The sequence below is a fragment of the Dendrobates tinctorius genome, unplaced genomic scaffold, assembly GCF_039654945.1.
Source record: "Dendrobates tinctorius isolate UK_male_01 unplaced genomic scaffold, ASM3965494v1 ptg000095l, whole genome shotgun sequence".
In the NCBI taxonomy this organism is placed as follows: Eukaryota; Metazoa; Chordata; class Amphibia; order Anura; family Dendrobatidae; genus Dendrobates; species Dendrobates tinctorius.
Window position 1 is genome coordinate 11,184,419 of NW_027361763.1, and position 26,786 is coordinate 11,211,204.

Genomic DNA, 26,786 nt, shown 5'->3' on the forward strand with positions numbered 1-26,786 from the left:
GTAACATGCGCCCTGTCGATGTTTTATATAAAATCAGCTCCTGGGACACTTTATAGAAATGGCCATAACACTGGTTCTACCACTTTATCAATGTAACACTGATATGTTACATAACCTGGAATGAAAAGTAGGTGTCCGGCTACCACATATTATGCCACCCCACACTATAATCCACAGAGTAGGACCGGTGTGCCCACGTGGTCTCCAGACCAGAGTCTGGAATGGAGGTTCATCCTCTTCAGCAATCAGTCCTGCTTTTATTTTGGATGTAGTTATATGCCAAGGCTGTAAGTGTGAGGATTTTTGAAAATGTTGTTTTATCATTTGCAGAACAGTAACGTCTGTAACGTCTCGATTTCCATAATTCCATGGCTTTCCCTTCTCAGTGTTGCAATTTCAATGAAGAGGACCCCTGATGAAGAAATAGTGAAATGTGCCTCTGGCGTTTGGTGGGTGAGCTACTTTTGCTACATTATTCATATTTATTTATTACTGCCAATATTTGTATTGAGTCCTATATTTATCGGTATCTTCTTGTATAGACATCTATGTATCTCTATTCTTACACAATTGAATACTTATTCATGTATACTGCTAAATTATGTAATTTATACTGTATATTTAGTCATCTATACGTACTATCTTTGGGGTTCTGACTATAGCTCATTCAGCAATTTTTAATCTCTATGTACTGCTGGAATTATTTGTATTTGTTTATAAGATTTCTATTCAATAAAGTTCATTATTTTTTTTTATTATATCTTTCCCTGGAACATTTTCCTTTTCTGTTATATTTGCTGTCCCTGTGCCCTATAGAGGGTTATAATTTTCAGTTGCCAATGTAGAGGAGTGTTTAACCTGTATATATTCTCTTACATGTATTTTTTATTATTATTATTTCAGTAAACTGCAGTGTTTCATTTAGCCATTACCTACTATTATGTCTCCTCCCTATCACTCTCCAGCTATTAGAAATCCCTGCTACCTCTCTAACCTATAACCCATTCACTTGACATTTCGCTGCTCCCTCTCTCTGGAGGACTGTGGCACGCTGGCTCAGTCTGTAAGAAACTCTGTGTTATTCACAACCTCTTCACTTCTCAGAATCTATCCTTCCTGGGCCTCACAGAAACTTGGCTGGCACACTCTGACACGGCCTTACCTGGTGCGCTGTGTTATCGCGGCCTTCACTTCACCCAGACTCTTTGCCCTGGCAATAAAAATGGTGAAGAATTTGGACTTCTCCTTTCTAACAACTGCACCTTCAACCCAATCTTAGCTCTACCCTCCCTTACCCTTCCTTCTTTTAACATGCTCTCTGTCCAGATGCACTGTCCCTGCAATCTCCATACGGCCCTCATATACCAACCCCCTGGCCTTTTTACCACCTTTATCAATCACTTGTCCACTTGGCTTCTACTCTTTTCTTCTCTTGACATTCCTACCGCCATCATGGGTTATCTCAAGATCCCCATTGACACCCACCAGTCAGTAGCTTCCAAACACTTGTCAATTGCTTCAGAATTTGGGCTTACTCAATGTTAGCCACCCACAAACAAACATAGATTAGACCTCATCTTCACCCGTCTATATTCCCTATCTAAACTCACAAACTCACCTCTCTTCCTATCTGACCATCATCTACTCACTTTCTCATGCCTATCCACTTCACCTGCCCTCCAAGTCCAGCTGTTACCACATCCTCATAGAAAACTTCACACTTGTTAGCTCTCTTCTACTGCTGTCCAACTTATCCTTGCTATGCAACATAGACATACACATTGTTCTCTACAATGGCACATTGTCATCAGTTATGGACACGGTTGCCCCTCTCATGCATAGCAGGGGGAGACAAATCATTAGACAAACCTGGTACACAACCTCACAAAAAACCTGCCCCAAGCATCCATGGTTACCGAGCTGCACTGGAAGGAAATGCAGTCGCAGTAAGACTGGATCTTACTCAAACGAGCAATTCTCACATTCAAGTTGGCCCTCAACTCTACTAAACTGGACGACTTCACAACTATCATTTTTTCTCCACCTGTAACGCCGATGACCCTCCATGATTCCTCCTGCCCTTCCGGCAGGGATGCCGACATGCTCACAGCCCAGCTATGTCCTCTGCTCCGACTCCCATGTTCCAGGACCTGCACATGCCACACAGGTCTCCTGTTAGAACACTTAGGACACATGCTCCCCACCTCTTAAAGGAGTAGTGCGCACACTCCTCATGTGTACCCAACCAATGGCTTGGAGGCACTGAAGTGTTTAAGGCACCTTCCCCTACAGGGAGATGCCTGTGCAATACCTGTGTTTAGTTAGTCTGCAACCTGCTAAGCCGTTGTCATGTCCCTATCCCTGAACTGAATCCCGAAACTGAACCGTCATGTCGGTACCTGAACCTGAAACTTGAACCAACTTGTCGGTTCCTGAATCTTCTCTATCAGTCCCTCAACATGTAATCACTCAGTCAGTCGCCGAACCTGAAATCGCTTTGTCGGTCCCCAACTTTGGAACCGCTTTGTCTGTATCTGAACCTGAAACCACTCTGTCGTTTCTGAACCTGAAACAGCCTTGTCAGTCCCTGAACTGAAACCGCTCTTACGGTCCCTGACTCTGAAACCGCTTTGTCTGTATCTGAACCTGAAACCACTTTGTCAGTCTCTGAATCTGAAACAGCCTTGTCAGTCCCTGAACCTGAAACCGCTCTGTCGGTCCACAACTTTGGAACCGCTTTGTCTGTATCTGAACCTGAAACCACTCTGTTGTCTCTGAACCTGAAACAGCCTTGTCAGTCCCTGAACCTGAAACCGCTCTGACGGTCCCCGACTCTGAAACCGCTTTTTCTGTATCTGAACCTGAAACCACGCTGTCAGTCTCTGAATCTGAAACAGCCTTGTCGGTCCCTGAACCTGAAACCGCTCTGTTGGGACCTGAACCTGAATCCATCCCATCTGGTCCTGAACCTGAATCCATCCTGTCTGAACCTGAACCTGTCCTGTCTGTGTCTGAACCTGGAACCATCCTGTTTGTCCATGAACCTGAATCCATCCTGTCTGTAACTGAACCTGGAACCGTCCTGTCTGCAACTGAACTTAAATTTGTCCTGTCTGTACCTGAACCTATTACTTGTTCTGTCAAATCTTCAAGGGTCCACAGTGTCTGAACCTGCACCAGTGTCCATCCGGTCATGAGTTTCTGCACCCACACAGTTTGAAACAGCACCAGCATCCAATCCTTCCTCTGACTCAGAGATCATACCTGCATTCCTGACTCTTGGGTTCAGCTGCTGCAGTATCGGGGGATTGCCCTGGAGTAGTATGTAACATAGTAACATAGTAACATAGTTATTAAGGTTGAAGGGAGACTTTAAGTCCATCTAGTTCAACCCATATCCTATCCTAACTTGCCCTAACATGTTGATCCAGAGGAAGGCAAAAAAAAACCCATGTGGCAAACAGTAAGCTTCACATTGGGGAAAAAAATTCCTTCCCGACTCCACATACGGCAATCAGACTAGCTCCCTGGATCAACGCAATATTAAGGAAACTAGTGTATATACCCTGTAATATTATACTTTTCAAGAAAGGCATCCAGTCCCTTCTTAAATTTTAGTAGGGAATCACTCATTACAACATCATATGGCAGAGAGTTCCATAGTCTCGCTGCTCTTACAGTAAAGAATCCACGTCTGTGAGTATGCTTAAACCTTCTTTCCTCCAGACGTAGAGGATGCCCCCTTGTCCCCGTCACAGGTCTAAGAGTAAAAAGATCATTAGAAAGCTCTTGGTATTGTCCCCGCATATATTTATACATTGTAATAAGATCACCCCTAAGCCTTCGATTCTCCAAATTAAATAACCCCAAATGTAATAACCTGTCATGGTATTGCAGACCCCCTAGTTCCCTAATAACCTTGGTCGCTCTTCTCTGCACCCACTCCAGTTCAGCTATGTCTTTCTTATACACCGGAGACCAGAACTGTACACAGTATTCTAAGTGTGGTCGCACTAGTGACTTATATAGAGGTAAAATTATGTTCTCCTCATGAGCATCTATGCCTCTTTTAATGCATCCCATTATTTTATTTGCCTTTGCAGCAGCTGCCTGACACTGGCCGCTAAATGTGAGTTTGTCGTCCACCCATACACCCAGGTCTTTTTCAGTGACTGTTTTGCCCAGTGTTTTACAATTAAGCACATAATTATACATCTTGTTCGTTCTACCCAAGTGCATGACCTTACATTTATCCCCATTAAAGCTCATTTGCCATTTATCAGCCCAAGCTTCTAGTTTACATAAATCCTCCTGTAATATAAAATTGTCCTCCTCTGTATTGATTACCCTGAAGAGTTTAGTGTCATCTGCAAATATTGAAATTCTACTCTCTATGCCCCCTACAAGGTCATTAATAAATATGTTAAAAAGAAGCGGGCCCAAAACTGACCCCTGTGGTACCCCACTGCTAACCGTGACCCAGTCCGAGTGTGCTCCATTAATAACCACCCTTTGTTTCCTATCCCTGAGCCAGCTCTTAACCCACCTACACATATTTTCCCCTATCCCCATTGTTCTCATTTTATGTATCAACCTTTTGTGTGGCACCGTATCAAAAGCTTTTGAAAAGTCCATGTACACCACGTCCACTGCATTCCCTTGGTCCAGTCCGGAACTTACCTCTTCATAAAAGCTTATCAGATTAGTCTGACAGGAACGGTCCCTTGTAAACCCATGTTGATATTGGGTCATGAGGTTATTCTTCTCCAGATACTCCAGTATAGTATCTCTTGGGAAACCCTCCAGGATCTTACCCACCGTTGAGGTTAAACTTGTGCCATTGTGGCGGCTTCCTGAAGCTCAAGCATAACTCCACTATCAGGGGCTCTAGTGAAAACAAGGTAGCAGCCTAGTCAAGCCCCTCCAGGGCAAGTCTGGCTCATGGGTCCTTGATCCACCAACATGATACTATCCCATAATCGCAAATAGTTATTCAACTCTTTTAATTCCCTCATCCAGCCTCTGTTTACCCTGCATCCTCCATCATTTCTGCAATAGACTTTCTGTTAGGAACGGCAGAACACACTAAATTAAAATATAAATAAAGTGCATTCGCCGCTCGAGGTCCACCGTGCAGTAGGTGAAATAACCGCTGCTAAGTGGTGGCAGGAGCAATATAGCGGAACTGCACACAGGGTTAAACTCCACCCAGGAGCGCAGAGCAATCTCAGTTAAACTCACAGAGATGCCAAAAATACAAATACAAATAACTGAGCCTGTTGCAGTCACAGTAAAAAACGCACACACGGTATACGGTCACAGGAGTAGCCCAAGACGGCGGCACTACATCCGTCTAAACCTACCGTGTGCATGGCGTTGCAACTGCAAACACAAAGGAGGCTGCTACTGCAGCGCGGCGTGGACACTGCCGCCAAACAACAAAGGCAAGGCGCAAGCGCAATGTCGGACGCTAGCAGCTGTGCAAGTTGAAGCAGAGGAACGCTGGCGCTGATACTAACTCAGTCCCTATTCACATGCGTAATATCAGAGGGAAGGGGTTTCAGATGAGTCAGTCACCAGAATCATGCATCCGTCCTCATACACACAGCAGCAAGTAAGTCTATACTAGTGTAGGGAAGGTGACCTGACGGACGGACGGACTAGTCAGAGTGAAGAAAGATAGGTTTGCACAGTGTAGGTAGGAGTCAGTGATTACAGTGGGGAAACAACTAGGAAAGTGTAGTGGACGTGCAGTACCTTGGGATGACCATTAGATGGCAGGGTGGAGTGTGAGCGAAGGACTTTACAGCAGCTTAGGGCTTTTGAAACCGTTGGTCATGGGGGGCGAGGTGACAGTTGGAGTGACAGTTTCAAGGAACCGGGGGAGCTATAAATTCTGAGGGAGGGTTCCAGAAGATTCCAGTCCCCAGGGGGAGCTCAAGTGACAGGAGGACTACGACAGTCTGTGCACTCTGAGGAGAATCCAGACCAGGGGGACTGAGGAGAGAGGACGTCAGGGGGGTGGTCCTGACAGGAAAGGACCGCAGTTGAGACGAGGTACTGGGTGTAAGACACCGTATGTGACACGACGACTGAGCAGTAGAAGCGCTGTTGGTTAATGGGCCTAAGGCGGCCACAGTGATGGAACTGTCAGGAGCGTCGACAGTAAAGGAGGGGACGGTGTGTGCAGACACGTCTCCAGTGTACGGTGTGAGAAGCGGCTCTGGAAACGGAGGGCCGCGAGGTGTGCCGTCAGTCGGACGGCAAGTGAAGAAATAAACTTGGACCTGTTGCACCCAGAATCTGCCTCCATCGTGTCTCTGTTGTCATCTCTGCGCGGTATAAAAGTAGGACCACCCCCCCAGCTCGGCACCCCACCACCGACACTACATTTGGCGTAGTCGGCAGGATCGCCACCGCTAATACCCCATCTTCTGCGGCAGACCTGCCTCAAAGAATGGAAAAGGACTTGGACTACTCTGTTTGGATTACAATTACCTGTGGATTACAAATGACCTACCTGTGGAATTCAAATGGGAAGCGCTGTGGCTGATCTGTGTTGCCAGCAGAGGATCCGGGGCGGTACCAGGTACTGTGCAGTATGGCGGTGTTGCTTCAGCGCAGAGGAGAGGTCCGGGTGTTTGCAGTCGTGTTGAATGGACTGGGACCCCCTCCAACGTACCCCAAAAGGAAGCAGTATGTGCCTGGAAATCGACGCTTCCATATATTGGACCCTGACAGGATGGTGGAGAGGCCTGCCGACACCTCACCTCACAGAGGGAGTGGCACAGAAGAAAAACTTGGCTGCGGCTGTCTGATGCCATTCGAGTGCTGCCCAACGGACGGTATGAGACTCTGCAGGTGTCGGGGCATCGGCCGCCTAGAGTGGCAGTGGCGGCAGGGGATGGAGCTGTGCCAGAAGTCGCCCTCAGAGCCACGGGAGAGCAGCGGGATGCTGAGCTGGGGAGCGGAGCCTGAGCGGAGTCAGCGAAAACGGCCGCCACCAATACCAGCAGAGGACTTCTCAGCGGAGCCCCCGAGTTTAGGGGAAAAACCCGGGGGACAGTGGAGCGAGGGACGGAGGCTGCGGGTGAAGCCACGTATTGATGTGATGGAGGCCGCAGCGCCGGGGAAGGTGAGAGTACCCCCGGCACCACCAGTGCCTCCGCCAGCGGCCCTCATCATTCCGCCGCAGCACGCTGCCCCCTGCGCACCGGAAGGCCTGGGTACATCGGGCCCAGTGGTGTATGCAGAGTTGTGCGAGGCCCCTGCTCAAGTCCCTGAGGTACCCCGCCTGGAGCCGCCAGTGCGGAAGTCATCTAAAGAAGACGCTGCTGCGTTCCCCTTGCTGATAGCAGCTGCGTTGTTGGAACCGGCCGTTACTCCGGCTCCATTGGAAGTAGTGGATGCGGCCTGTCCTGAGGCCGCGGTTATGCCGCTGCTGAAGTCGACTGCGGCCGACTTAGTGGGCCTTGTGATTCCAGCCTCCAAGGACCCGGTTGTCCCCATTTGCCACCTGGCCCCAGCGGCTGTTGAGCCGCAGGAATCATCGGCCGCCTCTGATCCACGTCCTTCCTCGGTTAAGTCCCGCCCACCGGACTCCAGGGCTCATGCCGGACCCTCTGTTTGGGTCGCAGGAGTTATAGAGAAGAAGAGGGCCAGGGGGCAGGAAGTCTGGAACCTGCTCCATGAGAGGGGAGAGGCTGGCATGGCGGCTGCACGACCCCCGGGACGGCTCGTTTATACTATCTTGCAGAAAGGGACACTTCTTGCATCCTGGGAGCTCCACGGTTGTGGGGTCCCATACTACTGACCACCGAAAGGAGGATTGAACTGTCAAGAGTTCGTTGCACCGTTGTGCAGGTCAAAAGGACAGTTCGCGGTCAGCTTTTAAAAAAAAAAAAGAAATGTTTATCTGTGATTTTTATGTCTGTTTTTCTATGTTCCTCTTACAGGATAGTTTGTGTTTACTTGTTAGACTGACAGAGCGGGGATACTTAGAAGAGAGGGAGTGTCCATGTCCAAGGAAGGGGGGAGAAAGAAGACATGCAATGTTATGTTGTTATATGTTGGTTTTAAAATGAGCAAAAGAAAACGGAAAAAAAAAAATTATAAAAAAATGGGGTACTTGTGCTATTATAAAGTTGTATGATGTATAATATGCAAAGTAAAATGCAACAGGTCCGGGTAAGGGAAGGTCTGCGGGACCAAAGGAAAGTGTGAGATCCGGTAGGGATCTAAGAGTTGAGGAGGTCTGGGAGACCGGGACGCCGACCATGACATGTAATTGAAAGAAGGAAAATGAGTTGGAAGACGTGAGAAAGACAGCCGTCCTAGGTCAGGTCCCCAACACCACGGACACCCCTGAAGAAGGAAAGGCGGGCGCCGGCAATGATCTGGTAGGTGAGTGGCCTCGATCATGGCGTACCGGATAGTGAAAGGTAACAGTAGGGGAGAGTAGGGAAAAGATACACGCCGTAGAGAGAATACGGGTGTACCTTGCCCAATTTGAAAGACGTTGTCATGTGGCGTGCGCGCTGGTGAGTAGCAGTAGGCTGCTCAGAGCATAGTGCTCCCAGTATGGTTCGGCCCCCGCAGATAGTGGGTTTGGCTCAACTTCTGGTCCGACAACAGAATGTAGGTGTAGATTCAGAACGACGAAGGCAGGGATTACGATTGTCGAGGACGACAATGGACAAAGGAAGGTGGAGTGTAGGGAAGGTGACCTGACGGACGGACGGACTAGTCAGAGTGAAGAAAGATAGGTTTGCACAGTGTAGGTAGGAGTCAGTGATTACAGTGGGGAAACAACTAGGAAAGTGTAGTGGACGTGCAGTACCTTGGGATGACCATTAGATGGCAGGGTGGAGTGTGAGCGAAGGACTTTACAGCAGCTTAGGGCTTTAGAAACCGTTGGTCATGGGGGGCGAGGTGACAGTTGGAGTGACAGTTTCAAGGAACCGGGGGAGCTATAAATTCTGAGGGAGGGTTCCAGAAGATTCCAGTCCCCAGGGGGAGCTCAAGTGACAGGAGGACTACGACAGTCTGTGCACTCTGAGGAGAATCCAGACCAGGGGGACTGAGGAGAGAGGACGTCAGGGGGGTGGTCCTGACAGGAAAGGACCGCAGTTGAGACGAGGTACTGGGTGTAAGACACCGTATGTGACACGACGACTGAGCAGTAGAAGCGCTGTTGGTTAATGGGCCTAAGGCGGCCACAGTGACGGAACTGTCAGGAGCGTCGACAGTAAAGGAGGGGACGGTGTGTGCAGACACGTCTCCAGTGTACGGTGTGAGAAGCGGCTCTGGAAACGGAGGGCCGCGAGGTGTGCCGTCAGTCGGACGGCAAGTGAAGAAATAAACTTGGACCTGTTGCACCCAGAATCTGCCTCCATCGTGTCTCTGTTGTCATCTCTGCGCGGTATAAAAGTAGGACCACCCCCCCAGCTCGGCACCCCACCACCGACACTACACTAGCACATGGCGGAACAGCCATGCGCGCCTTTTATAGCAGCCGGGACCTTCTGCACGCTTCCAGATCTCTGAGATGGACCAATGAGATCTGGAGCGGGACCTGAGCACATGACTCCCGATCTCCAAAGGGAGATCGTCCCATGAGCATGCCCAGTAAGAGGACAGAAGGACTTAGCCTCAGGAGAGATTTGCTGCAAGGCAATCTCCTCTGCAGTGGAAAAATAGGAGGAGAGTGCAGAATGTGAGGATCTGGATCCCTGCTGAGTAAACGCTGGAATCCGACTCCTAACACTTTCAAAATCAAAATTTACCAAATCAAAACTTTAATTTTCAACAACCACAACCCACTCAAATAGCAAACCAATGCCTTCCCCATAATCTTCCTTCCCATATCATTGAAGTAAAGCGTTCTCATCTTCTCTCCAAATCACACCTTACCACTTGTCCACTCTACCTTATCCCATCCTACATCCTGCCCATCCTTACCACCATGCTTATCCCACCCCTAACCCGTGTCTTCAACTTCTTAACCTTTGGTCTCTTCCTTTCTGATTTCAAACATGCAACAATCACACCTTTCCTGAAGAAGCCAACCCTCGACCCAACCTCTACATCCAGCTTTTGTCCCTTATCACTACTCCCGTTCGCCTTCAAATTCCTTGAACAACATAGCCACATTCTACTTTCCTCAAACCTCTCATTTAACTCACTCTTTAATAATCTACAATCCGACTTCTTCTACCGCTCCATGAAACTGCCCTAAACAAAATTGCTAACAACTTTCTAACCGCCAAAACTAGCAATATTACATAATACTCCTTCTAGACCTGTCATCTGCTTTTGACACAGTTGAACACTCCCTACTACTACAGAACCTTTCTTCCTTTGGAACCATACACCTTGCCCTTTCCTGGACTTCCTCATACCTCATTAGCCACACATTTAGGGTCTCCCATTCCCATATTACCTCCTCATCCCGCCCTCTTTCTGTCTATGTTCCGAAAGCCTCTGTTCTGGGATCCCTAATCTTCTCCAACTATACATTTTGTCTGGAACCACTCATAAGGTTCCATGGCTTCCAGTACTACCTTTATACTGATGACACTCAAATCTATCTTTCTGGCTTGGATATCACCTCTTTGCTGTGCAGTACACATTTTCTATCATTGATATTCTCCTTCTTCCCAACCCACTTTCTAAACATCAAAGTTTCCTCCATCTCATTCACCCTTGACAAGATGTACAGTGTCTATGACAATAAATGACATCATGTTTTCCCCTGTATCACAAGTCTACTGCCTTGGAAAATCCCTCAACTTCGACCACGCATTCAAGCTCATACCAGTTACTGCTATCTCCAACTTGAAAATATTTCCAGAATTTGTCTTTTCCTCAACTTAGAATTTACAAAAAGCTAAAATATTAGTGCATACCCTCAATATCTCCCGCCTTGGCTACTGCAATATCCCCATCTGTGACCTCCCAATTAGCATTCCCCCATCTCTCCAGTCCATCCTTAACTCTGTTGCCTGAATACTCCACCACGCCTGCATTTCTTCTCCTCCTCTCCGTTCTGCAAATCGCTTTATTGGCTCCCAGTTTCCCAAATAATAGAGTTTAAACTACTATAATTGGACCTACAAGATAATCCACAATCTGTGCTCTCCGTATATCTTCAAACTAATCTCCCGATATCTTCTCACACATAATCTCCAGTCCTCACAAAACCTCCTTCTCTCCTCCATTCTTGTATGTTCCTCACCCAATTGCCTTCAAGACTTCTTTCAAGCAACCACCCTGGAATTCAAAATCTCAGCATATCTGATTGTCTCCCACAATGCAAAGAGAACTGCCCAAAAGTGAAACATGGAGAACCGTGAAAAGCTACAGAGAAAAAGTCCTCCAAAAAATTCATTTAAAAGCAATTTTTCTTTATTGAACAATGTCACAGGTTAAAAAAGGGAAATTCACATACAAGGAAAAACAGTGTAAACATTGAGCAGGAGAATAAGTTCAGCCCAAAATGCAAAATGGAAAAAAAAATTTTCTTTGTTGGATAATGAGTAGGAACATGCACATAAATTTAATTTTTAAAGAAGTATAAAAGAGCTAGAACAGATCCTAAAGGACAGTGCCGGGTCACGTTGGAGATAGAAGTCACATGCCCCTTTATGCACCAATTAGATCAGGCTAGGCAGCAATGATGCTCCACACATGCGCACTGGGTCTCAATGGTGGATCACACATCCGGTTCTCTATGCACGGCGTCCCACACAGGTGCAGCGATTTCAAATCTGGGTCATGGGTATAAAGAGATGGTTCATGGGGTTGTTCCCTTGCGCACACCTTCTGAGAAAGATACCGAAACGCGCATCAAGGGGTACATTGCAGCAGCTTGGACTTTGGGTAAATATGTTCATGTTTAGCTCCTTTCAATTGTGTTTACTCCTGCTATCTAATACATAATGACTGGCCATGGTATATAAAGAAATTCTCATTTAACTTGTTATTATATTATCTGTGATGAATTATCTTCTTCCATGAATTAGCCTATATTGTTTTGTGAGCTTGTGTATATTTAACACTCCAACCATTGTCCTTTGGGATCTGTTCTGGCCCGTTTATACTTCTTTAAAAATTAAATTTATGTGCATGTTCCTACCCAAAAAAGAAAAAAAAAATTTCCCATTTTGCATTTTGGGGCTGAACTTATTCTCCTGCTCAATGTTTGCACTGTTTTTCCTTGGATGTGAATTTCCCCTTTTTAACTCATGACATTGTTCAATGAAGAAAAATTGCTTTTCAATGAATTTTTTGGAGGACTTTTTCTCTGTATTGGTTTTCCCACTCCCACAAGTTGAAGTCCAATAATAACACATAAAAAATTGGCAAATCTACTGTAGATATAGACAATGATATGCATCAATCTTACACTTGCACGGAGGAGCCCTACTGGTTTTGAAGATGTAGAGAAATGTCAAGAACCATTTCCTCCAAATCAGAATTTTTTGTAATTCGATTTGAGTTTAATCTAGCAAATTGTCGGATGACTAGTTGCCAAAAATTATGTTGAAACTGTAAAAAAATATATTTTCTTTCCTGCTCTTTATCCTTATGCCGCAATTCCCCACCTGGTCCTCTGCTGGGTCTTTTTGACTCCGGTCTCTGATTTTCATGGCAGGTGATTCCCTCCATGTTGGCAGGCACCGCACTGCCTAAGGAGAGTGCCTCTGACTGCAGCGCCCTCTCCCCTCGCACCCCTCTCCCCCCCCCAAGTTTGTCTGAGGCACGCTTTCGTTCAGCTGCCCACGGTGGGAGGAGTAGGGATGGGGTGAGGGATCGTAAGCCCATCAGGGGCAGGGGTTTCAATTCACCCCTCCCTCCTCCTTACAGCTCCTATACATACTATGCTATGATGTCTATTACTTCCTCTTCCTCCCGGCTTGAAGCGTGTCCTGGAGGCACTTGTGTATAGCGCTGTCTGGTTGGAAAAGGTATGGCAGACCCTCTGCTGGATGCCCTGTGTTCTAGGAGTGAGAGTTAAGGTGAGCAATGGCTGTCTGCCCTCGTCGCAGGGCTCAGCGCTCACCCCCCCGGTGCGTCGCATGAGCCTCCTTTGAATCCCCTGTCGGTCACTTACCTCAGCAGCCCACCCGCGGTCATGCCCCCGACCCTGACGGTAAATACCTGGGGGTCAGTAGCGTCAGGTACTGGGCAGGGAAGCGGGCGGTCTGTGCGGCGTTCCTGCCCTTCTAAGCGCCTCAGAGAGCTCTCCTGCTCTGACAGGGAGCTCGCGCTGGGGCCAAGACAGGAGAAAATTCCCGCCCGTGAAGCTCCCGCCCTCTAGTCAGGCGACAGGAGCAGTTACACGAGTCAGCGGTGGGAACTCTGCATCTGCAGTGTCATTATCTCATCCTGCCCTCCCGTCAGCCGTCGCAGGTGCTTAGAGGCCCGGTTATCACAGCGGGCGACGTAGTTGTGCAAGCGAGGGGCCTGGACTGTAGTTTGGTGCCGGCGGTCGCTGCTAAGGGAGGGAGGACTAGTACCCACTCATCAGGCTTCACTGAAGAGCCAATTTCACCATTAAGTAATAAACAAAGATTGCTTCGTCGGGTGTTTCACAACATAATATAACCCCTTGGTAACCTTTTTCCTAGACAAGCAGCTGCAAGGGCAGTTTTCCCCATATCTGGCCTGTCTGAGGGGGACCCTGTGATGAACGCAGATTTGCTCGAGGTGTCATCGCCTCTGAGGAGCAGCCCCATAAGGGCACACAGGGTAGACATAGGCGCAGGCGTTTCTATTCCTCATTTTCTTCATGGTCGCATTTAGCGGGCAGATGTGACAGGAGGTCCTCGCACTCGAGCTGTAGGTCTAGAAGCAGCCGTCGCCATAGATCTCGGTCCTCGAGGCGCCGCTCTCCTTCTTCATTGTCAGAGAGGTCGAGCGCGTCTGCAAGCCCCCACATCGCTGGCATTGTCCTCCTCGTGATAACGTGAGTTGAGGGCTCATTTAGGAGCTTACAGCCTGGTTGAGCCAAGTGCACCACCGGGGCTACAAGCTAAGGCATCCTATGTTACCACATAACAGGAGCCGGAGTTCCTCCACCAGTGGGAGTCCCTCCTCCAGCCGTGGATCCCGGTGAGTGATCGTTTTTGGTGTCTCAGATGGTAGCAGTGGTTAATGCTAACAGCCTTCAAGGCTTTGGTGGAACAATTATCGTTTCGGATGGTAAAAGTGTGTTACGGATGGTAACAGTGTGTTAATGGTAACAGCCTTTAAGGCTTTGGTGGAACAATTATTGTTGTTCCGGATGGTAAGAGTAAAAAAGAAAAAAAAAATGATGCATGAAAAAATTATAAAAAAAAATAATAAAAAAACGTGAGTGTATATGTGGGTATGTATGTTTATGTATGTGTGTGTGTGTGCGCGTGTGTGTGTGTGTGTGTATATATAAATAGAGAGAGAGAAATTAATATAAAAAAAAGTGTGTGTCTATGTGTGTATGTGTGTATATATTTATATGTATGTGTATATATATATGTATATATATAGAAATTAATTTAAAAAAAAGGGGGGTTCACACGCCAGCTGTTGAGCATAATTTTTAATGGACGAATAATTGGTTGCAAGTTTTGCAGTTTTAACATGCTTTATGGGACAGCCCCGAACGGGGCTGCAATGCTTATACGGTTTGCGCAGGTCCCAGCAGATGGAGCGCAAGGACCCCGATGAGCGTGGTTGCGTTAGGGCCTGTGGTTAGACCGTTACCCCACACAGGATGAAGCAGAAGTCTGCGTTTTTGGTTCATGTGGTTTTTCATTCCGTTAAAGCTGTTTACTAGAGTTGAGCGAAACGGGTCGAAAAAATTCAAAAGTCGCCGACTTTTGGCAAAGTCGGGTTTCATGAAACGAAACCCGACCCTAGGATGAGGTCGGCCACGAGGTCGGCGACTTACGCGCCAAAGTCGCGTTTCAAAAGTTTGTTTTGCGCTCTTTTTCAGCCAATCAGGATCCACGGACACTGTGGGCAACGTGATGACATAGGCACGGGTCACCACCATCTTTCAGAAGGGCATGCAAGTGATTGGCTTGCTTTGGTGGGCGTCACAGGGGGTATAAAAGGGCGTGCACGCCGACCGCCATCTTACTTCTGCCAATCTTAGTATAGGGAGAGGTTGCTGCTGATTCTGTAGGGAGAGCGTTAGGCAGGGAAGAAGACAAAAAAACTGCTTCTGCTGCTAGCGATTTGGCCTGCACAACACACAAGTCACTGTGTGTGCAGTGCAAGGGGAGGCTATATTGTGGTGTATCAGTGGTGTTGGTTGTTGGGCTGCCTTTTAAGGCTTCCTGACACGCTGGCATTGCTGTTTACCCACTGCTCCGCAAACTGCTTTTTTAAAAGCAATCCAATCTCCCTTATCCTCTCGTCACTTTGGTCACAGGCAGCTGTGCCATCGAGCGTGTCACATAGCGCTCAGATATCAGTGGGCCTCACACCATCCACAAGTGTCCAGTGTCCAAAAGTGTACGCAGAGATTCCAAATCTCCATTATCCTCTCGTCACTTTGGTCACAGGCAGCTGTGCCATCGAGCGTGTCACATAGCGCTCAGATATCAGTGGGCCTCACACCATCCACAAGTGTCCAGTGTCCAAAAGTGTACGCAGAGATTCAAAATCTCCATTATCCTCTCGTCACTTTGGTCACAGGCAGCTGTGCCATCGAGCGTGTCACATAGCGCTCAGATATCAGTGGGCCTCACACCATCCACAAGTGTCCAGTGTCCAAAAGTGTACGCAGAGATTCAAAATCTCCATTATCCTCTCGTCACTTTGGTCACAGGCAGCTGTGCCATCGAGCGTGTCACATAGCGCTCAGATATCAGTGGGCCTCACACCATCCACAAGTGTCCAGTGTCCAAAAGTGTACGCAGAGATTCAAAATCTCCATTATCCTCTCGTCACTTTGGTCACAGGCAGCTGTGCCATCGAGCGTGTCACATAGCGCTCAGATATCAGTGGGCCTCACACAATCCACAAGTGTCCAGTGTCCAAAAGTGTACGCAGAGATTCAAAATCTCCATTATCCTCTCGTCACTTTGGTCACAGGCAGCTGTGCCATCGAGCGTGTCACATAGCGCTCAGATATCAGTGGGCCTCACACAATCTACAAGTGTCCAGTGTCCAAAAGTGTACGCAGAGATTCAAAATCTCCATTATCCTCTCGTCACTTTGGTCACAGGCAGCTGTGCCATCGAGCCTGTCACATAGCGCTCAGATATCAGTGGGCCTCACACAATCCACAAGTGTCCAGTGTCCAAAAGTGTACGCAGAGATTCAAAATCTCCATTATCCTCTCGTCACTTTGGTCACAGGCAGCTGTGCCATCGAGCGTGTCACATAGCGCTCAGATATCAGTGGGCCTCACACAATCCACAAGTGTCCACTGTCCACAAGTGTGTGCAGAAATTCTAAAACTCCCCTGTCCTATAGACACCTTGTAGCTTGTTTTACATTACTATATAGTTTGTTGGATTTTGTCTACATTTCTACCAAAAATGAGGAAGGCTGGTGGAAGAGGCCGTGGAATTGGGCGGGGGTTGGCAGCTGGTAATGATGGTGTTGGTGGTGGATCTGATGGTAGTGGCAAGAGCAAAATAGGACCGAATGCAGGAGGTGCTGACCCTGCGTCATCGTCTGGCTACATAAGGCCTCGAACGCTTAGTTTTCTAGGAGTTGGCAAACCGCTTTTAAAGGCAGAGCATCAGGAAAAAGTTTTGTCTTACAATGCTGACTCAGCCTCCAGCTCTATCGCCTCCTCTTCTTCAGTTGTAAAAAGTAAAAGCACTGAGTCGTCATTGGAGGCTCATGTTCATGAACCACACCTTTCCTTGTGTCCTTCACGCCAACCAAGATTGAAGGATGACGCAGGCCATACTACTGATTACTCCATGGAGCTGTTTTCACATACCATGCCTGGATTATCAAGTGAAATGGTGAATTACCCAGGCCAAGATGAATCTGACATGGAGTGCACTGATGCACAGCCGCTGATGGATGATTCTGCTGGTACATTCACTCAGAGCACTACATTGTCCTCGCAGTGTACAGAGCCAGATTCTGACCCTGATGAGACTCAGGTGCCCCTTCCCGCACACTATACCACCATACACGGTGACACAGAGGAAGGTGCACATGACATAGAAGAGGAGGTGATGGATGACCCAGTTGTTGACCCAGATTGGCATCCATTGGGGGAAGAGGGTGCTGCTTCCAATAGCTCAGATGAGGAGCATCCACAGCAGACATCGACATCGCAACAGCTGTTATCTGGCAGGCCTGGAGCACTCCAAAGACAGGTTCCAAACATCAAAAGAGTTGCTGGACAGCTTGTCCAGAGGGTCAAAAGATCACAGCGTGCTAGGCCGCAAAATGTCTGCCAAAGTAGGAAGAGTGCAGTGTGGCAGTTTTTTGAACAAAATCCTCATGATCAGGCCAAGGTTATCTGTAAGAAGTGCGCAAAGACCTTTAGCCGAGGGAAAAATCTGAAAAATTTGAATACCAGTTGCATGCTTAGACATTTAACCAGCATGCACTTGCAAGCGTGGACACAACACCAAACCTCAAGTGCCACATGTGCAACTGATCACAACGAAGGTAGTCAGCAACGCTACATTGTTTCCCCCACTGTAAGCCCACCGGTTAGCACAGCAGCAAATGTTGAGGTGTCGTTGCAAGGCCACAGCAGTCAGGGAATCCCACTGTTATATCAACGAAAGACTGATTCTAGGCCATCAGAAAGAACACCAACTCCATCACCATCATCAACCCTCTCTCAGTCCGCCCTGTCCACCGCTACTTCCACCATATGCAGCTCTCAAGTCCAGCTCACCCTCCCAGACACTATGAATAGGTCAAGAAAGTACTCAGTCTCTCATCCGCGTACACTGGGTTTGAACGCCCACATTGCCAAACTAATCTCGTTTGAGATGATGCCCTTTCGGTTGGTGGAAAGCACAGCTTTCCGCGAACTCATGGCCTATGCAGTACCACGCTATGACCTACCCAGTCGCCACTTCTTCTCTCGCAAAGCCATCCCAGCCCTCCACCATCATGTGAAAGACCGCATTGTCCATGCACTCAAGCAGTCAGTGAGCGGAAAGGTGCATCTCACAACTGATGCATGGTCCAGTCGGCATGGCCAGGGCCGTTACGTGTCCATCACTGCGCACTGGGTTAATGTGGTGGATGCAGGGTCCACAGGGGACATCGGTGGTGGGACAGTGCTGCCTAGCCCACGGTATAGGAAACAGTTGGCTGTAGGCGTTCGACCCTCCTCCTCCTCCTCCTCCTCCAGAAGCGAAAGCTCGTCCACAGAGCGCAGTCGTACGAGCACTCCATCTGCAGCTGCCACTGTTGTACACGATGTGTCCCCCTATCGAGCAGCTAGTGGAAAGTGTCAGCAGGCTGTGTTGCAGATGATGTGTTTGGGCGACAGACACACCGCCGAGGTGCTGGCCGAGTACTTGAAGCGACAAACTGAGTCATGGCTGGGCAGTGTACATCTTGAGGCAGGCAAGGTAGTTAGTGATAACGGCCGTAATTTTTTGGCAGCCATAGCCCTTTCAAAACTCAGCCACATACCTTGCTTGGCTCACACCTTGAACCTGGTGGTGCAGTGCTTCCTCAAAAATTATCCGGAGTTAACAGCCCTGCTCCAGAAGGTGCGAAGACTGTGCGCGCACATCCGCCGGTCGCCTGTACACTCCGTTCGTATGCAGAAGCTGCAGCGATTGCTCCACCTTCCCAACCACCGCCTCATTATCGACATTGCAACAAGGTGGAACTCCACCCTGCACATGGTGGAGCGGCTGTGCGAGCAGAGGCAGGCCATAATGCATTTGTGGGAGGATACACGGCCAGGCACTTTGAGAGCAGACATGGAGTTGACAGGCGTGCAGTGGTCGAAGCTGAAAGACCTTTGTAAAGTCCTTCAGTGTTTTGAGGAATGCACACGGCTGGTAAGCGCAGACGACGCCATCCTAAGCATGAGCATCCCACTTATGCGTCTGCTCATGCAAACTTTGACGCACCTTAAGGAGCAGGCGTCTGCAGCCAATGTTGATGAGGAGGAAGAGGAGGAGGGAATCCTTGATGACATTCAGCCATTGTCTGCTCAGGGACCTCTCCTGGACGAGGTGGAGGAAGAAGAGGAGGAGGAGGAGGATGATGGGGATGATTACTTAGGGGAGGAGGATGCATCTCGTGGGGCAAGTGAAAATGTTGGCGTGGCAAGGTCTGGTACAGGGTTTGTGCGTGACTGGAGGGATGTGGATTTGCCAGAAAGTGCTCCTCCACCCAGCACTCGCAGTGCATCATTGACACCGGGAACATTGGCCCACATGTCAGATTATGCCTTGCGGATCCTAAAAAGGGACCCCCGCATTGCCAAAATGATGAACGATGACGACTACTGGTTGGCCAGCATCCTGGATCCACGCTATAAAGGCAAATTACAAAACATCATGCCACAGGAGAACCTTGACCTAATATTGGCTAATAAACAAGCAACTCTGGTAAATCGGTTGCTTGAGGCATTCCCAGCACACAGCAGCGGTGATGGTTCTCACAAAAGCCGTACGGGCCGGGGCAGCTTGGCAGAGGTGTTCGTGGTGCACACAGCAGAAGTGGCGTTGGAGACAGGGGTTTCATGACAATGTTGTGGACTGATTTTTCAAATACCGCTCACACAACTGGTAATACTGCATCGATGGAAAGTGACAGGAGACAGCAGTTGTCAACTATGGTTACAAACTACTTTTCCTCCCATATCGATGTTCTCCCACACAGGTCATTCCCCTTTGACTATTGGGCCGCTAAACTGGACACCTGGCCTGAATTGGCCCAATATGCCTTACAGGAGCTCGCTTGCCCAGCTGCAAGTGTGCTATCGGAAAGAGTCTTCAGTGCAGCTGGATCAATCCTGACAGAAAAAAGGACCCGTCTGTCAACCCAAAATGTGGATGATCTAACCTTCATTAAAATGAACCACGCATGGGTTTCCAAGGATTTTGTCCCACCTTCCCCTGATGACACATAGGGTGACAGAAAAATGGCTTGCTTTGGTCCACCTCTTCCTGGTACTTCACCTATTTCGCCTTTTGCATCAGCTGAATGTCCAACATCAACATATGCCACTTTCTAAAACTCCATAACTGTGCTGCCTCCCCCCCCATGGCCGGGGTCACCACCTACCGCACGACACCGTGCGAGTGCCGTTTGCCCTGGACAGGTGGGTAGGCCGACTCTTGGGCGCGGGCACTGGCACAGGGTCCCTCATAGTGCAATCAAGTGTCTCTGACGGTGGTGGTGCACACCCAGCCGTCAGACACACCGCTGTACTATGAGGGGCCCAGTGCCAGTACCGACGCCCCCTTGCTTGGCCAGGGCCCCAGCATTTGCAATCTTTACCTCTCCCTGCTCCTCCGCTGTGTAATCTGGGCTGTCAAATCCATACTGTGCCTGACACCGTCTGAGCCTGCCTCCTGAGACATATATTTTGAATGTGTACGCTATCCATACATGTTATCCAGGGATACGGTACCCTTTCTAACCTTTGTGCAATGACGTGCAATCCATACTGGGCCTAACACCGTCTGAGCCTGCCTCATGCTGTATAGACATATATTTTGAATGTGTACGCTATCCATACATGTTATCCGGGGATACGGTACCCCATCTAACCTTTGTGCAATGACGTGCAATCCATACTGGGCCTAACACCGTCTGAGCCTGCCTCATGCTGTATAGACATATATTTTGAATGTGTATGCTATCCATACATGTTATCCGGGGATACGGTACCCTTTCTAACCTTTGTGCAATGACGTGCAATCCATACTGGGCCTAACACCGTCTGAGCCTGCCTCTTGCTGTATAGACATATATTTTGAATGTGTACGCTATCCATACATGTTATCCGGGGATACGGTACCCCTTCTAACCTTTGTGCAATGACGTGCAATCCATACTGGGCCTAACACCGTCTGAGCCTGCCTCATGCTGTATAGACATATATTTTGAATGTGTACGCTATCCATACATGTTATCCGGGGATACGGTACCCTTTCTAACCTTTGTGCAATGACGTGCAATCCATACTGGGCCTAACACCGTCTGAGCCTGCCTCATGCTGTATAGACATATATTTTGAATGTGTACGCTATCCATACATGTTATCCGGGGATACGGTACCCCTTCTAACCTTTGTGCAATGACGTGCAATCCATACTGGGCCTAACACCGTCTGAGCCTGCCTCATGCTGTATAGACATATATTTTGAATGTGTACGCTATCCATACATGTTATCCGGGGATACGGTACCCCTTCTAACCTTTGTGCAATGACGTGCAATCCATACTGGGCCTAACACCGTCTGAGCCTGCCTCATGCTGTATAGACATATATTTTGAATGTGTACGCTATCCATACTTGTTATCCGGGGATACGGTACCCTTTCTAACCTTTGTGCAATGACGTGCAATCCATACTGGGCCTAACACCGTCTGAGCCTGCTTCATGCTGTATAGACATATATTTTGAATGTGTACGCTATCCATACATGTTATCCGGGGATACGGTACCCTTTCTAACCTTTGTGCAATGACGTGCAATCCATACTGGGCCTAACACCGTCTGAGCCTGCCTCATGCTGTATAGACATATATTTTGAATGTGTACGCTATCCATACATGTTATCCAGGGATACGGTACCCTTTCTAACCTTTGTGCAATCACGTGCAATCCATACTGGGCGTGAGAACGGCTGGCGAGCTGTTAAGCAAGCTACAGCACCTGTCCAGACAAGTACAGGGATTCCCTAGCGAGGAGACTTATTTGATTGTTTTCAATGTTGGGACAGCAATTTTTGGGGAGCACTATACTCTGGAGAATGATAGATGGGGCCCACCATACACTGGAACATTCCAAAGGTGGACATCAGACACTGGAGCAGCATTTACAGGGCCCATTATACACTAGAGCATTAGAAATGGGGCCCATTATGTTTGGAGCATTATTTGGGCCCATAAGACAGTAGAGCTTCATCCATGGGGACCAACATATACTGTAGCATTATGTGGAGCTCATCATATACTGTTTCAAACATTATATGGGACCAATGATTCTGTATGGAGAAATAGATGGGCCTCGTCATGAGATGTAAAAAGTGAGGTATTTTTCATTGTACTATACCGCTATTTCTCTGCCGTATCGGAGCATGATGAGTTGTGGTATGTGTTAAAGGGGCGCTCTTTCGCCCAGGGCACATGAAAACCTGCAGCCAGCCCTCCCCCCCACAAATTTAGCCAAATAACCCCCATTTTTCAGTGCGTAACTTGTATTATGAAGTTAATTAAGGTTGACAAGCTTAAGTAAGAAGAATTGATGCTTTTGGCATTCAAATGGGCACTGTAGGTGTGTTTCCTGTCCTCCTCTCACTGCCGACTTTTATTCCCCATTGACTTACATTGGGTTTCGTGTTTCGGGACGACCCCGACTTTTCCCTATAATCGGACGATCTTGCTCGACCCGACTTTTGGAAAAGTCGGGTTTCACGAAACGAAACGCGACCCTAAAAAACCAAAAGTCGCTCAACTCTACTGTTTACTACTTGTGCAAAGAATTTGAAATCTGCTTGGAATACTCGGGTTATCGGTCACAAGATCACTAAGAGACTTGCGCCCGAGCAAGAATCCGGAGCTTTCTGCTTTATTCAACATCTATTACACCCAAAAGGGCTTTTGGTAAATGATGGGTTCTGCTGTGGGTTGCATTGGTGACGCATTAGTTTTTTATAGTGCGTTCGCTCTAGTTAGGGCTGTGGTCACGGAGCTTGGTTAGTAAAGGCCGTTATTGGCCCTGCCTTTCGTTTATTGTCAGTGCATTCCGAGTGTTTTTCATATAGTGGAATGTCGAATGGACTTCGAGTACTTTACGTTCCCATGTGTCGCTCTTTTCATTTTACTATTTCAAGCGTTTTTAGTACTTGGGTGGTGAGATATGAGTCTGAGTGAAGATCAGTTACCCACTACATAGATGATTTTATTTTTATCGGCCCTGGGAACTCAGAGTTGTGCTCTGTCGCGATGAGTACGTTTATGGTCATAACGCGTCGTTTCATGTTCATTTGTCTTCCACCCAAAAAAAAAAAAATCATTTGTATGGTGTTGGTTTCACATTTCTCGGAATAAAAAATCAACACCATTGCAATGGTATATTCTTCTATGCTTCTCTACGAAAAATTTCAAAAAGCAATTTTTTTCCTGATCACCGAGCTTGTTTATGTCTGTAGGGTCACCTCCTTTTGCAAATGCAATCTTTGCTGGGGTTTTGGTCTTCGCTAGCAGAACTATGCCGGTAGACAGTGTCTTTTTTGCTGAGTTGGTTATTGGCATCTTAAGGCTTTTTATGCCCGGCTACAGATTGAGAGTTACGTTTACGATGAAGGCTGATTTTAGGTGTGTAAGGTATTTTGGTTTCTTTTAATGGTTTATACTAGGTTCATTTTACTTGAAACGTCAAAATCGGGAATTACGGTTATTCAATTTGGACACAGTGCGCGGTGAACAAAGTGCATGGTTTCATGGCCGTTTTATTATAGGAGGCCTGGTTTGTGTCAGGACATTTATTTTATGCAAAGTTTTTTCTATTGCATTGATCGTAGAATTTCGGGGTGCTTAGTTGTTCAATAAGAAAGTTTATTTTGTTAAACAGCCTTGATGTATAGCGTGGTATAAACCTCAGGTCGTCCGTGTCACCCACGGTGTTGGGTTTTCTTCGTCGTTTAGTGTTATGTCTGTGATTTAATGTTTTACCACAGGCGCGGCATATGCCGAAAACAGATGACACTCTTGCTAATATTATGAATGTTTTGTTTGTCAAGCCATCAAAGAAGTCTTTCCCGATATTTTCTGAGGAGTTTTTTCCTTGCCCTCCTTCGCTAAGGGAAGTGGTGGTGATCTACTAATGCCACTGGTGCGTTCTTCTGTGGCTCCATAAACTTGGCAAGCATTCGGTTAGGCATGGGTAGAGTGGTGTCTACTGGTAAATAACAATATGTTTACGTCTTGTGACCAAGCACGCTTGAAGGTTTCCATGTAGTTTCTGTTGCAGATTCATCGATGGGGTTTATCGGTCACGTATGCTCAGCAGCGCTTATCTAGGTTGGCCTGTTTTTTCAGTTGTTGGATTGGGCGGATGTTACGAAAATGTTATTCGGCTGCTTTCGGGATCGCCTTTTTGGTGCGTTTTGTATCGGTGAGATTGTTCTTGGGGTCGAAGTTTAGCTCTTTAGGGGGGTTGTTGCTTGTCGATGTCGTGGTTGTACGGAATACTATTCGTTTCCACAAGTCAAAGAAAGACCTGTTGGGTAAAGGAGCTTGTGGGATTATACGGCCGTTTGAAGGCCTTACTTGTCCCGTTACCTTAATTAACGATTATTCGTCACACAGTGCGGGGTCTAGTTTTGTCTTGTCACATGTTGTGGTTCTCTTTTCACGAGGTATCAATTCCAGTCCATATTTACGATAATTTTGTCGGCGCTGGGAGTTGAGCCACGGGAATATGGCACCCACGCATTTGGTTCGAGGATGCGATGAAGGCAGCTAGTTGGATTTACCGGATTTCAAGGTGCAGAGATTGGGTTGGTGGCGTTTGACGTGCTTTTTTAGGTGCCTTAGGCCTCATTTCTTGTATGGTTGCCGTCTATTTTACTCGCAGGTGCCATGAGGCATAGGGTTTGGCCTTTGGGCCACTCATTTATATTCTGGGTTACCCAACGGGCTGAAGGCCTTCATGGAGGTAGAAATTTGGGTTTCAGGAGGTGAATTTTATGTGTCAGGGTATAAGGGGTTTATATTGGCCGCAAGTGCTTACTGATGTTGTGTACATCTCCAGAACAAACACTGGTACGATAATCCTTGTGCTGCATGGGGGGGGGGGGTGAAATGACTTATGCCCCTGCAAATTGGCATAGTTCCTGTGCATTATTTGGTTGGGGTTTGTGTTTTGGAAAGAGTGCCAAAGGAAGGGGTCCGGGTCCAGGCTCTGGGGTCGCTGCAGTCCTCTCTTCACTCATCGTTGCCACTTTCTGTGGTGAGTACGCCCTAGGAAATGCACTTCATTATCACAACATGCGCTTTCCAAAACCTAGTCAACAACTTGGGAGATGCCCATCAGAACTTCCCGTTGTGCATCGCCCAATATCTTCGCTGGTGCAGAGGGAAGGAATGCAGAGGGGTCTGAAGAGACGATAGAACATAATTGTCACGTCCGCCATGTCTGCCATGTCTGTTTGTCTCAAGAACTCCTGGAGCGATGTGCATGCGCATGTTTTGTCTGCTGTCCTGCATGTTCGCTAGAGCTGTGTGCAGACTCACCTCATGTCTGAGCTGCAGGATCCCTGCGTTTCTGCTCTGCCTTCTGTGATCTTCTCGTCATGTCTGGAGTCCTTGATCATGTGATGTTTCTTAAGATCCTGCACTGTCTGGTTCTGCAATCATCTCGTCATGTCTAGAATCCCGGATCATGTGTTCTTCCTAGGATCCTGCACTGGTTGGTTCGGTGATCATCTCGTCATGTCTGAAACCCTGATCATGTGACGTTTCCTAAGATCCTGCACTGTCTGGTTCTGCTATCATCTCGTCATGTCTAGAATCCGGAAGTTCTCCCCTGGTCCTGACCTGGAGGAGGAGGTGCTATGCCCTATATCAGGCCGCCTCTTCCTATGCTCAGGGCGCGATTATTGTGTTGCTTCCCTGCAAGGCTCTGGGTCTGTGGGGTTGCTCCCTCTATTCTGTGCCCTTGCACTTTGCTCTGTAGTGCGTCTCTGCACACGCTCCGTGCTCGTATTCCGCCTCTTGTCTTGTGCCATGTCTTGTTGTCTCTTGTGCCATGTTTGTCTTTGCCTTGCTTTGCCTTGTAGTCCTTCTGCTGTTCTTTGTCTTAGTCTGTTTTGCTATGTCTCGCCTTAGCTATGCTTTGACTTGTAGTCCTTCCTTTGTTCTCTGCCTCGCCTGTTTTGCCATGTCTTGCTTTTGCTATGCTTTGACTTGTAGTCCTCCCTGTGTTCTCTGCCTTGCTATTCCTTGCTTTGTGTTCCTCCCTATGGTCTCAGTCTTTGCTTGCTCTGCCTCGCTCTCTCCTATGGTGCTCTGTAGTGCTCCCTGGCACACGCACCATTTCTCCTCTCCTTAGTGCTCGTTTCTTTGTCTAGTCCCAAGGTCTTCCCTTGGCCCGGCTCTGGGCTTCTGCCTACGCTCCGCTGCTAGACTCTGTCCTCTCTCTGACCTGGCTCTGTTTCTGCTTGTGTTCCTTGCCTTGTTCCCTGCCTTGTACTTGCATTGAACCCCGGCGTGGGTTCCCCTTGGCCGTCTCCTGTGCCGTGGTAAGTGCCACGTGTTTGTGTACAGCCGTGTGTACTGGCCAGTGTGGTGTGCCCCCTGCGTGGCTCCTAGCACGCAACCCTTCCTTGTGCCCTGGCGTGGCTCCTAGCACGCACCCTGCCTTGAACCCTGGCGTGGCTCCTAGCACGCACCCTGCCTTGAACCCTGGCGTGGCTACTAGCACGCACCCTGCCCTGAACCTGGCGTGGCTCCTAGCACGAAGGTACCTTTGCCCCCTCCTGTGCCTTAGTCGTGCCTCGTGCTGGCGTTACAGCCGTGTGCATTGGCCAGTGAGGTGTGCGTCCCTGCGTAGCTCCTAGCACGCAGCCCTGCTCTGAACCCTGGCGTGTCTCTACATGCACCCTGTC

The 26,786-nt window shown here is 48.1% G+C and overlaps 1 long non-coding RNA gene across 1 annotated transcript in view; it reads left to right on the forward strand.

The window, feature by feature from the left end:
* Nucleotides 1-329: 329 nt before the first annotated feature.
* Nucleotides 330-26,786, forward strand: part of LOC141098754 (uncharacterized) — an 84,671-nt gene continuing 58,214 nt past the window's right edge. Inside the window, exon 1 of the long non-coding RNA XR_012234350.1 lies at nt 330-449. This is a non-coding gene — a long non-coding RNA (uncharacterized lncRNA). The remainder of the gene's footprint in view (nt 450-26,786) is intronic.